This window comes from Triticum urartu, unplaced genomic scaffold, assembly GCF_056163025.1.
Source record: "Triticum urartu cultivar PI428250 unplaced genomic scaffold, HENAU_Tu73 scaffold2, whole genome shotgun sequence".
Classification (NCBI taxonomy): Eukaryota; Viridiplantae; Streptophyta; class Magnoliopsida; order Poales; family Poaceae; genus Triticum; species Triticum urartu.
The window spans coordinates 2309737-2321414 of record NW_028260368.1 but is presented as its reverse complement, the minus strand read 5'-3'; the positions used below and the strand labels follow the sequence as shown (position 1 = coordinate 2321414).

Here is an 11678-nt window from a genome sequence, read left to right as displayed (position 1 = left end):
TTTTGGGTTGTATCCGAAGACATGGAAAGGGATGTTTTTATGTCAGCAGACGAAGCCAAAGCTTATGGACTTGTCGATATTGTAGGGGATGAAATGATTGACAAGCACTGCGATACTGATCCAGTGTGGTTTCCAGAAATGTTTAAGGATTGGTAGTGTCCGGATTTCTTGTAAAGTTATTTCACAGCTAAATTCGTGTTTTCCTCGATTTAATAGAAAATAGAAAGACTTCATGATGAGCAATCATCAGTGTTAAGATGGATCTAAACCAATCCATTTTTTTCTATATACATACAACATGCCGACGGTTAAACAACTTATTAGAAACGCAAGACAGCCAATACGAAATGCTCGAAAAACGGCCGCGCTTAAAGGATGCCCTCAGCGTCGAGGAACATGTGCTAGGGTGTATGTGCGACTCGTTCAGATCATGACTTCAAACAAATATAAAAAAAATTGAAGTATCCATGATTAGTACCAATGAATAGGATATAGCTTCTCTATCCTAGATTTCTATGGTATATGGAATTTATGGTTTCCTTTGGTGCAAATCCAATTATCTAAATTGGAAATAAGAAGCAATTCTCCCATTGGTAGCAAATGGTTATCCATTAAGCGGAGGAAATAGTAATAAAAAGAAAAAGGCTTATGCTCCTTTATCTTAAAAGAACGGACTAACAGGGTCAGCTACTTAGCCAACTTTCATAATTAAATACCGTCACTGTATGGATAACTCTTATTGTGAAAAGAGCTATTTACTCTATAATGGATAGGTAGAGCCAAAGAATGTGGACTATACAAGTTCGCAATACCTTTTGATGAAAGAAAGGGCTCCGGTGTATAGAGAGGGCCTCACCGTTTAAAAGGGAACCATAGAAACGATGGAACCCACTATTTTTTTTAGTATTATTAGAATGAATTTGTTATTTCGTATAGAAATAACTGAACGGAGTGGAATAAAAAATCGTGGTTGGGAAGGTTACTATAGCAAAAGCCATTGGAATTAATATTTTATATATCGGAATAATTAGTTTTGTTATTAATGAGAAAAAGGGTGGCTAAAAGAAGAGAAATCATTAGTTATTCATTAAGGTTAATTTGATTCAATGACCAGAGTTCCGCGAGGATATATAGCCCGGAGACGACGAACAAAAATGCGTTCATTTGCCTCAAACTTTAGAGGGGCTCATTTAAGACTTAATCGAATGATTACCCAACAGGTAAAAAGAGCTTTTGTTTCCTCTCATCGAGATAGAGGTAGGCAAAAGAGGGATTTTCGTCGTTTGTGGATCACTCGGATAAACGCAGCAACGCGGGTATATAAAGTATTCGATAGTTATAGTAAATTAATACACAACCTGTACAAGAAGAAATTGATTCTTAATCGTAAAATGCTTGCACAAGTAGCTGTATCAAATCCAAATAATCTTTACACGATTTCCAATAAAATAAAGATCATCAATTAAAGGTATAAATAAAGTAATATACTGGAATAATAAAAGATGAATTCCCGGAGAGGGAACTCCGGGAAGATACAATAAATTAAGATTAAGTGGTAGGAATCAACGAGCTGGATTACTTTCTTTATAATATATATAGGTCTGGCCCTTTCGAATTCGAATAAAACATCAACAATCGGAACTTAAGTTCCGGTTGTTGTTTCTTAAATTTTGGTTGTTGTTTCTTAAGTTTCGATTGGAATTGTACTTTTGCGTTAATTGAGGAATATGTCTATTTTTTCTGGGTCTAGAACCTGTAATTATTGAAATTGACTGGGCTTGAAATTGCTTTTCGTTCTCATAGTTACGAAACGGTAAGAAAGATAAAATACGAGCCTGTTTTATAGCAAGAGTAATTAATCGTTGTTGTTTCAAGGTTAATCTATTTATTCGTCTCGATAATATTTTTCCTTGTTCACTAATAAATCTATTAATTAAACTCATGTTTCTATAATCAATTCGATCTCCCGGGCCAATCCGGGGACGCCTACGAAAAGGTTGTTTAGATTTACGAAAAGGTTGCTTGAATTTACGAAAAGTTTGCTTGGATTTACGAAAGGGTTGCTTGGATTTATTAAAAGTTTGCTTGGATTTACTAAAGGGTTGCTTAGATTTAAGAAAAGGTTGTTTAGATGTATACATGATTTATTCCTTATTTAAAATTTGAAAATTTGAAAATTCACTTCTTTATTTTATTAATTTAGGATCCAGAAGAAGTAGTTTTTCTTTGATCCATATCTTATTTGATTCATATTATAGTATATGAATACCCTCTATACATATGAAATAATATCTACCGGAAATCAGATGAGTTGATTTGTATTTTGTATTCTATACTATGTTTTCTTTATATATTAAATATGAAGTTCTTACTCTTTCTGTTGTTTGGAAAGATCAAACACACGATGTTCCTATTTCTTTATTTCGTGATGAGTCGTATGCTTGCGACAATAACGACAAAATTTTTTGAATTCTAATTGTCCGGGTGTATTGTGGCGATTCTTTTGAGTACTATATCTAGAAATCCCCGTCGATTCCTCATTGGCACCTTTTCGAACACAACTGATGCATTCCAAAATAACTCTGATTCTAACATCTTTTCCCTTGGCCATGAACCTCCTTTTCTTTTTGGATTGACTTAACTTAATTCTTCTACTTATTCTTTTATTCTTCTATTTTGAATCCGAAGAAGAAGAATAAAATTCATTAGAATAATTTTTTTTTATTCTTTAATTAAGTAATAAAAAATAGAGAAATAATTAAAGAATACAATCCTTGTCGAATTAGCAAAGATTTTGGTTCGAAATCCTTTCATTTAATTAGCCAGCCCCGCCTTTTCTATGCTCTGATTTCTGAGGCCTTATTTAGCTTGGGTACCCCTTTAAATTGAATTTCTATTTTCAAAAATGGGGTTTACCAAATTTTTAATGACTCTGAGGTTCAACCCAATCCATCTTTTCTTTCTTTTTCCTTCCGATACTAAAAAAAGATTGAAAAGGATCAAATTTTGTCATATCACGAAGAAATCTATCCCTCCCATAGCAATAACTAGAATTAAAAAAAAGGGAATGACAAAGCATCTGGGAATAAACGATTAATTTCTATCAATAAACCTGCTAAAGCACCAAACCATAGAGTACTTAGCACGGGTGCTACAGAGAGATATGTTTTTATATCCCGCATTGAAAATCCTCCTTCCTTGTTGGAATACATATATGATCATAAACTCTTGCCCAAGATTGTTATGCTATATATAAAATGAACCATATCGACGAAATTTTCCTATCCCTAAAAAAGAAAAAGATGACCCCTTCTTCCTATATATTACCAAGGAAAAGTAATCCTTCTTTTATAGGCGAAATTATATTGGATTTTATATGTATATAATTCCTTAATTATATGAGACCAAAAAGAAGAAATGACACGAGGGTTCTATATATAGATAGAGAAAGAAAGAAGAAGAAAATTATGATGTGGAAAAGAAGACAGGAATTGTGTACAATGGCATTGTACAACAATTTAATTTGGAAAAGGGATGTAGCGCAGCTTGGTAGCGCGTTTGTTTTGGGTACAAAATGTCACAGGTTCAAATCCTGTCATCCCTACCTATTACTTCTTTCTTCTTTATAGGCAGTAGCGACGAGATCAATTAAAGTAAAGTGGGTATAACTTGAATTTGTGGAGACTATACGTACGTGAGATACATTAGGAATAGAAAAAGATTTTCTTTTTGAATGAATGAAAGCGCTCTTAGTTCAGTTCGGTAGAACGCGGGTCTCCAAAACCCGATGTCGTAGGTTCAAATCCTACAGAGCGTGATTCCATCTATTTTATGTCGAAGCAGAGTAAAATAACTTAACAAAATTGAATTGTAACTCCAATTTCAATTTGACCTCCTCTCTGGTCTGGAGGAGGTCAATCAAAAAAAAAAAATGACTCAATCAAAGATCCAACTGATCCCCACGCCTGTATTGCAAATACGCAGTCACGAATAATCCCGCTAAAGTAATAGGAATTAGGCCTAAGACGATTCCAAATAGAAAAACTTCAATCATTTCGATTTGTTCGAGGGGATAAAAAAAGAGGTACGATCTATCCCTAAATAGTACTCTAAATTATCCACGAATCTCAATGACCAAGAAAAGAATTCCTAATTAGTCTGGAAAAGAGTCGTAGAATGCCAGGAATCCCAAAGAAAGATTTTTCTTTTCTGAATTATAATTATTCAGTCAATTCAAATAAGGCGTATCTTGTTCAAGCCAATAAATAGAGCTGGGGTTATAGTTAAAGCAGCCAGTAGAAAACCAAAATAACTAGTTAAAGTAAGCATGAAAGAGTTAAATTCCATTTATTTTTTTTTACTACACTACATATGTTGGTAAAGCATTTACCTAAGTTATGGAAAATTCATAATTCATCAGTTATTTTAGATAATACTAAAAAACAAGATAGAGTAAGATACAGAAGTGTAAAAGAAAGTGGATTCATCAGATGATACATGAGTCCCTAATTCCGAATCAAGAGATTTGTTGTGGAATTTGTCAATTGAGTAAAGTAATAATATTAAGAACTAGATCATCTAACCCCATTGAATGAAAAAAAGAAATTCAATTTTCAGGGAAATTTTTGAATAAGAGATAAATAAACAATTGAATTTGAAAAAAAAAACTTCTTTCTATTTTGGATAATTTCTTTTTCAATAGGACCCTCTTTTTGGAGTGAACGATCGAATATTCCCCTATTCCTTCTTATTTTAACTGATTGTATTCCATATGGAATAAGAGGAGAACAAAAGCATTCCACGACCTGCCAAGGGGCTGTTAAAAAAAAAAAAAAAAGAAAGCTCTTCCTTGAATTTACTTTATTTTTATTCCTTTTTCGAACTCCAACCAAAGTAGATTCGAAGACGAGTCACTTCAATTATCCTTTTAAGTTCTATTCTATCTTCTGTCTTTCCCTATTTCATCTCGTAAAGTTCCGCGCTCGCAGTTTGGTCAAGAAAGTTAGACCTAATCCAACAAACAATACAAGGATGAATTACGAATTATGAAAGGATAGATTTCACATATACTTGTCCTTGTATTGTGTCAGTATGAGAATATCCTTCCTAAATTATTTATCCAAACCTATTGATCATTAACTTAGATTTTCCCAAGATTTTGGCTGCTATTCCGAATTACTCTATTATTCCGAAGCCAATGAAAAGTAAGTAGAACCTACAAAAATGGGGTTTTCTATTGATGCCTTGAATAACATATAGCTTACCTATAGACAAAAAAAAAATAAAAAAGTAATTATGTTTCGGAACCAGGCAAAACCAGATTGCTGTGCCATAGGAAGGATAGCTATACTAATTCGGTATACTCAAAATACACCTTTGGTACAAAATTGACAATCTCACAAGGATGAAATATCAGTAATTTTCTATTTACTGGTCGATCCCATCTTTTACGGAATCAATTCCTTTTTTGAATGTACAAAAATTTTGGGAGTTCAGCATGTCTGGAAGCACGGGAGAACGTTCTTTTGCTGATATTATTACCAGTATTCGATACTGGGTTATTCATAGCATTACTATACCTTCCCTATTCATTGCGGGTTGGTTATTTGTCAGTACGGGTTTAGCTTATGACGTGTTTGGAAGTCCTAGGCCAAACGAGTATTTCACGGAAAGCCGACAAGGAATTCCGTTAATAACCGACCGTTTTGATTCTTTAGAACAACTCGATGAATTTAGTAGATCCTTTTAGGAGGCCCTCAATGACCATAGATCGAACCTATCCTATTTTTACAGTGCGATGGCTGGCTATTCACGGACTAGCTGTACCTACTGTTTTTTTCTTGGGATCAATATCAGCAATGCAGTTCATCCAACGATAAAACAAATTCCAACTATAGAACTATGACACAATCAAACCCGAATGAACAAAATGTTGAATTGAATCGTACCAGTCTATACTGGGGTTTATTACTCATTTTTGTACTTGCTGTTTTATTTTCCAATTACTTCTTCAATTGAGAGAAAGAAAGAGACTAATAAGAATTCTCTTATCCCATTTGGAAGGATACCATCCTTATAACTACCCATGACTGTTTTTGTCTCTAGCATGACCAATTGATAAAATGTGGAGGAAAGTAGGGGAAATGGCCGATACTACTGGAAGAATTCCTCTTTGGCTGATAGGTACTGTAGCTGGTATTGCTGTGATTGGTTTAGTAGGTGTTTTCTTTTATGGTTCATATTCTGGATTGGGTTCATCTCTATAGTAATCGGAGGGACCAGATTGTAAACATGAAAAAGTAGGAGCTTAGCGGGTCCTTACCCCCCTTTATCTGATTAGAGCGGAAAGGACCCGCGGAATTTTTATTTTACTCTTATAACGCGAATTGAATCTATTCGATTCACTCTTATGAAGCAACAAGAAAAAGAGATCACTCGAGGATCCAATATCTTATTCCACGAAGGAAGTATCCTGAAAATCCTTGATTTAGTTTCGAGTAATAAACTAATAAAACCTTAATCAAAACTATTCAACTAGCCTAAAAATAAAAAAACCTTCAATGGAAGAGTTTACTTTTTTTTTGCAAAATTTCTGTAAATTTGAAGTTGAACTTAATTAAACAAGCCAAGCAATTTGCTCACAATCACAAGAAATTTTTCCCCCGCCATATTTTCTTCCCCTCTGTTTGTCCACTACCTCGGCTAAACCTAAGCAAAAGAAAAAGAGGTCCAAGAGACAGACCCGAATAAAGAAGAAATAGTAATCTTTGACGAATTAGGAAGAAAAAGGATTCTTATTTTGATACAAGAAGAATCGGCACAAGAAAAAGGCTTTTTCTTGTGCCGAATAGACGATTAAGAAGACCTGCAATCCCTCCGAAAAAGAAGAAATTTTAATTTGATTGTTCTCGCCTTTGCCTTGGATTCTCTTCTTTTGCATGGGATATAAATAAGGAATTCCAGACATCTCATAAACAAAAAGCAGTCTAAACAAAAAAAGGATTTCCAAAATAGATCATAGATAATTCTAGCAATTGCCAATAAATCGAGGCTTTTTACCAACTTGATGGTAAGAAATCCCGGGACCTAGAAATTCATTTCGTACAATTGAACCTTTTCAAACTGTTTCTTTTTGAGAACCAAAAAAACTTGTGCCAAAATAACGGATGCGAAGAAGAACAAAAGGCCTTGGACACGTAATGGATCCTGAAGCACGATTTCTGCGTCCCCCTGACCAAAACCTCCCACATTAGGATTGCTTGTTAATGGTTGATCAAGCTTGATGGATTCCCCCTCTGAAACAAGAAGTTCTGGTCCGGGAGGTATAATATCAATCACTTGGCGTCCATCTGATGCATCAACTATGGATATTTCATACCCCCCCTTTTCTTTACGTAGTATTTTTCTTACTATACCTGTTGACGTAGCATTATAGACTGTATTGTTACTCTTGCTACCATCAGGATAGATCTGTCCTCTTCCTCGGTTTCCCCCTACATATATGGGATATTTTAAGAAATGAGCATCTTTCTTCGTAGCAGGATCAGGGGAAAGAATGGGAAAGACAATTTCACTATATTTCTTACCGGGAACAGGGCCTATCACAAGAATGTTTTTTTTATCGGGACGATAACTCTGAAAAGCAAGATTTCCTATCTTTTCTTTTAACTCAGGGGAAATACGATCGGGCGGCGCTAATTCGAATCCCTCGGGCAAAATAAGAACAGCACCTACATTCAACCCTCCCTTTTTTCCATTAGCAAGAACTTGTTTCAATTGCATATCATAAGGAATTCGAAGAACTGCTTCAAATACAGTATCGGGAAGCACAGCTTGGGGAACTTCAATATCGACGGGCTTGCTAGCTAAATGGCAATTGGCACATACAATTCGTCCAGTTGCTTCTCGTGGGTTTTCATAACCCTGCTGCGCAAAAATGGGATATGCATTTGAAATAGATGTCCGAGTTATTACGTATATCATGATCGATACAGAAATCGATCGAGTTATCTGTTCCTTTACCCAAGAAAAAGTATTTCTATTTTCCATGTCCAATCGCAGATCCCAGAATTTCTACAATAAATTAGATAGGTAGCTAAGCTAATCTAGTTCCCTATACACGAATCTGTTGTCATTCTACTGCAACAGTTGTACTGCAATGATGAATACCTTAAAGTAGGTATAAATAGAAAGAATTTTGCTAAAATGGAAAAGGGCTTTCTTTCTAAAAAAAGATGCTTGCTAATTTGATTAATATTAATATCGGGAGATCAAATGAATTTATGCTTCACTAATTGAATGATAAATGACTACAAGCGAAGGAGATAGACGATTTAAACAAAAAAAGACCCAAAATTTCAAACATGTATCTAGAATTACTGGAAAACTACAAACAAAAATAGTGAAAATAAGCTCGTTAGGAGCCCATCCAAAATCGTTGTAGACCCAACGAATTACTAGTTCCCAACCACGGGTGGAGTGAAATCCAACAAAAAAATCAGTAACTAAAAGAATAAAAAAAGCTTTTATTGAGTCATTTAAATTATAGAAGAATTCCTGAACCCAAGAATTCAAAATGACAAGTTCCTCTTTACCCAGAAAAAAAGAACCACTTAGAATAGCCAAACAGATTATATTTGTCGAGAAATGCAAAATGGTATGGAGATGATCCTCATTATTTATTTTGACCCATTGTATTATTTCCTTGTGTATTCCTGTAGGAGGTTTTTGTACATGTGTCTTTAGTTTCCCTTTTATCATCTCGTCCAAGAGAGAAAGTTCTTCTAATTCTATGAATCTTTCTAGAATCCTTTTCTCTTGAATATCAGTTAAGAGAGTTTCGGATTGCCTGGTATTCCACCAATTCTTAATCCAAAGTTCCAGACATTTGTTAAATGAGGAAGAGACCCCCCAAGGCAAAAGTACGATAAATACAAGATATAGTAAAGAAGGCAATGCTTTCTTTTTTTTCATTTTTGATCTGTAAATGGAGTTGTTAATGAATATGCTTCATTCGCTGACTCTATTCCATTCCCTGACTCTATATGATGATATTTCTATTTCATGATATTTCTATTTCTTTGAAGCAAAAACTCTATAGGTTTGATACCCTGTATCTATTCTTCTTTTTTGTATATTAGTTATTAGTGGAATTTCAGTGCATTGGGTTCTTTCTTAGATCTAGATGGAATGAAATAGTGAAATAGAATAAAAAAAAAGCCCTTTCGGATGAAAAAGGAAGAATAGTATGCGATATATCTAACTTGGATAAAAAAAAATTAAAAGCAAATTTCTCTTATCCTCGTTTGTTCCTTCCTTTAGATAAATACTTAAAAATCCCCTTACAATAACAAATCCAATTTAGAAGGGACTTCCTCCCTGTGTTGAGAAAACTTTTCTTCTTCCAATTCTTCTTTTCTTCATTCAACTCAGTTCAAAAAAGATACCTCAAAATACTTCAATTGGTACGCGCAAGAAATAGGCCAATTCGGCAGCTTTTTGTTCAATTTCTCGTGGAGTAAAAAATTTATCATCAGTACGAGTCAAGGGAATGATCCCCTGGCCCCGGATTTCCATATAAAGAATACGACGAGGATAAAGACCCTCTTTAACCTGAATTCTAATTGATTGGATATCCCGCATAAGGAATCGAAGGAAGACGCGACGTTTTATTCCAGGGAATCCCCAACGAAAAATGCACACTATTCCCTCTTTTCTATCGAATCGGTCATAACCACTACCTACATTCCACAAAATAGTACACCACAAGTAGGAGCTAATGAATAGGCCTGCGATTCCGTAGAAAGACATCACGACCCCCTGCGGAAAAAAAAGAATTTCTTGAGATGGAAGTATAGATATAATATTCTTACCAAGATAACTGGAAATCCCAACCGATAAGAATCCTAGTGAACCTAGAAAAAGAATACAGGCCCAGAAAAAATTACCCCTTTTTCGAGAACCTTTTAGAAGTTCTACCCATATGTGTTCTGATCGCCAATTCATATTAGATATACTAAATCCAGCAGCGGTCGATTGAAATTGAGAGAATAAGCTAAATAATTTTGACTTTACTTTTTTTGATTCTGAAATCGCCTTCAGCAACTAGTACTCCTGTGAAATAATAGGTTAGATACATTGACTTTCTATTCAAAAAATATTCGTTGATTCAATTAAAATAAATAAAATAAAACTCGCTATACCTGGCTCTGCATATTCATGCATTTATGCTCGTAGCCTATATCCGCATCCATAACCGTTTTTCATTTGTGTGTAGAAAGTGTGTGTAGAAAAAGCCACATACCCTACCATATTATATTACTTACACTAAAAAATACTAGACAATCTTATTTTTTTGCACATAAAGAAATAAAGAAGTCATTGCAATTGCCGGAAATACTAAGCCTACTAAAGGCACGAAAATAGAAGGTAAGTTTAAATCCGTCATGGAATAGGTGTCTCAATTCAAATTTACTATTTCTATCTAGTCGAAAAATATCTTAAGATTCTTATGATATAATTAAGTATATCTATTATAAGGAATATTGACTATTGTATTGTATTTTTTATTTTTAGTTTGAAAAATATTCTGTAAAAAAAATGAAAGGATAATAAGAAAATTCCAAAAAAGGAGAACTAATTAAAAAGATTTTATTTTGATTTTCCCATCCTCATGGCCTTTCTATCTTTCTAATCTAATTTGAAATTGGATTCAAAAGAAAGCGGTTAGAATTTACTTCCTGCATACATACTTCTCTAGAAGCGCATACAATAATGCGTGGTAAAGGCGGAAAAATAGTATATTCAATCAAAATCAAAGGGCAAATTATCTTACCTACTATAGATCCCCTACTACCCTCTTAGACTTTAAAAGGCGATATACCACCCAAAGAAAGGGTATGAAAATGCCGGGTGGAGTTAGCTTTTCGACGAAGACCTGTCCCGTGCAGCGAAGCCCTGTTAGTAAGACCCCCCGCAATAATGGATTATAGAAGAATATTATTCCAAATACTCCTCTGGACGCATATAGTAGCATTGCGATTCCGAATCTTTTTTATTTATGAATATGAACAGAAAAAATTCATTGTATCGTTGGGTCGGAGCGGAGGTTTGGTCCAGAAAAATTAGAAACAAAACGTCTACTCTACCGCATTGAAGTCTATAGCGCTGTATTTCCACGAAAGTATAATTCTTACCATCAGGATACGATCCTTTCTTTTGAACTAAACGTCTCTACGATGGGTCCAGGTTCTATGTCCAATCCCAAATCAAGGATTTCTCGCTCTTGATCGGAGTCATAAACTAAAAAAAAACTACCTTTTTATCCTTTTTCTCAAGGTTATAGAAAACTTCCTTATCTAGTTCTAGCATTTTGAAAAAAAAAAAATGCTTCTTTTTTTACACACAGTTCGAGTCACTTGTTGACTCACGATTACGCCTGTTAAAAGTTTCAAACGTCCTCTTTTTTGAAATTGAAAGAGAGTCCTATAAAAAGGTCTAACTTCCAAACTATGTCTTTTTTCATTCATTCTCCTTTAGTTTTTTTCTCTATCTAGAAGTGGAATAGAATAACCCGGTTGAAGGGTAATGATCATACGTCTGTAATGCATTGTATGGCCCAGAATAGGTCCTATTCTTCTACCTTTTCCAGGTAGTCGATGGCTATTCACAGCTACCAC

The 11678-nt window shown here is 34.5% G+C and overlaps 2 non-coding genes across 2 annotated transcripts; both read left to right on the top strand.

Annotated features, from left to right (window-relative positions):
- The first annotated feature begins 3530 nt into the window (after positions 1-3530).
- On the top strand, positions 3531-3604 carry TRNAP-UGG (transfer RNA proline (anticodon UGG)). Its single transcript has one exon. It is a non-coding gene; the product is annotated as a tRNA-Pro (tRNA).
- Positions 3605-3743: 139 nt separating this feature from the next.
- On the top strand, positions 3744-3817 carry TRNAW-CCA (transfer RNA tryptophan (anticodon CCA)). Its single transcript has one exon. It is a non-coding gene; the product is annotated as a tRNA-Trp (tRNA).
- Positions 3818-11678: the final 7861 nt, after the last annotated feature.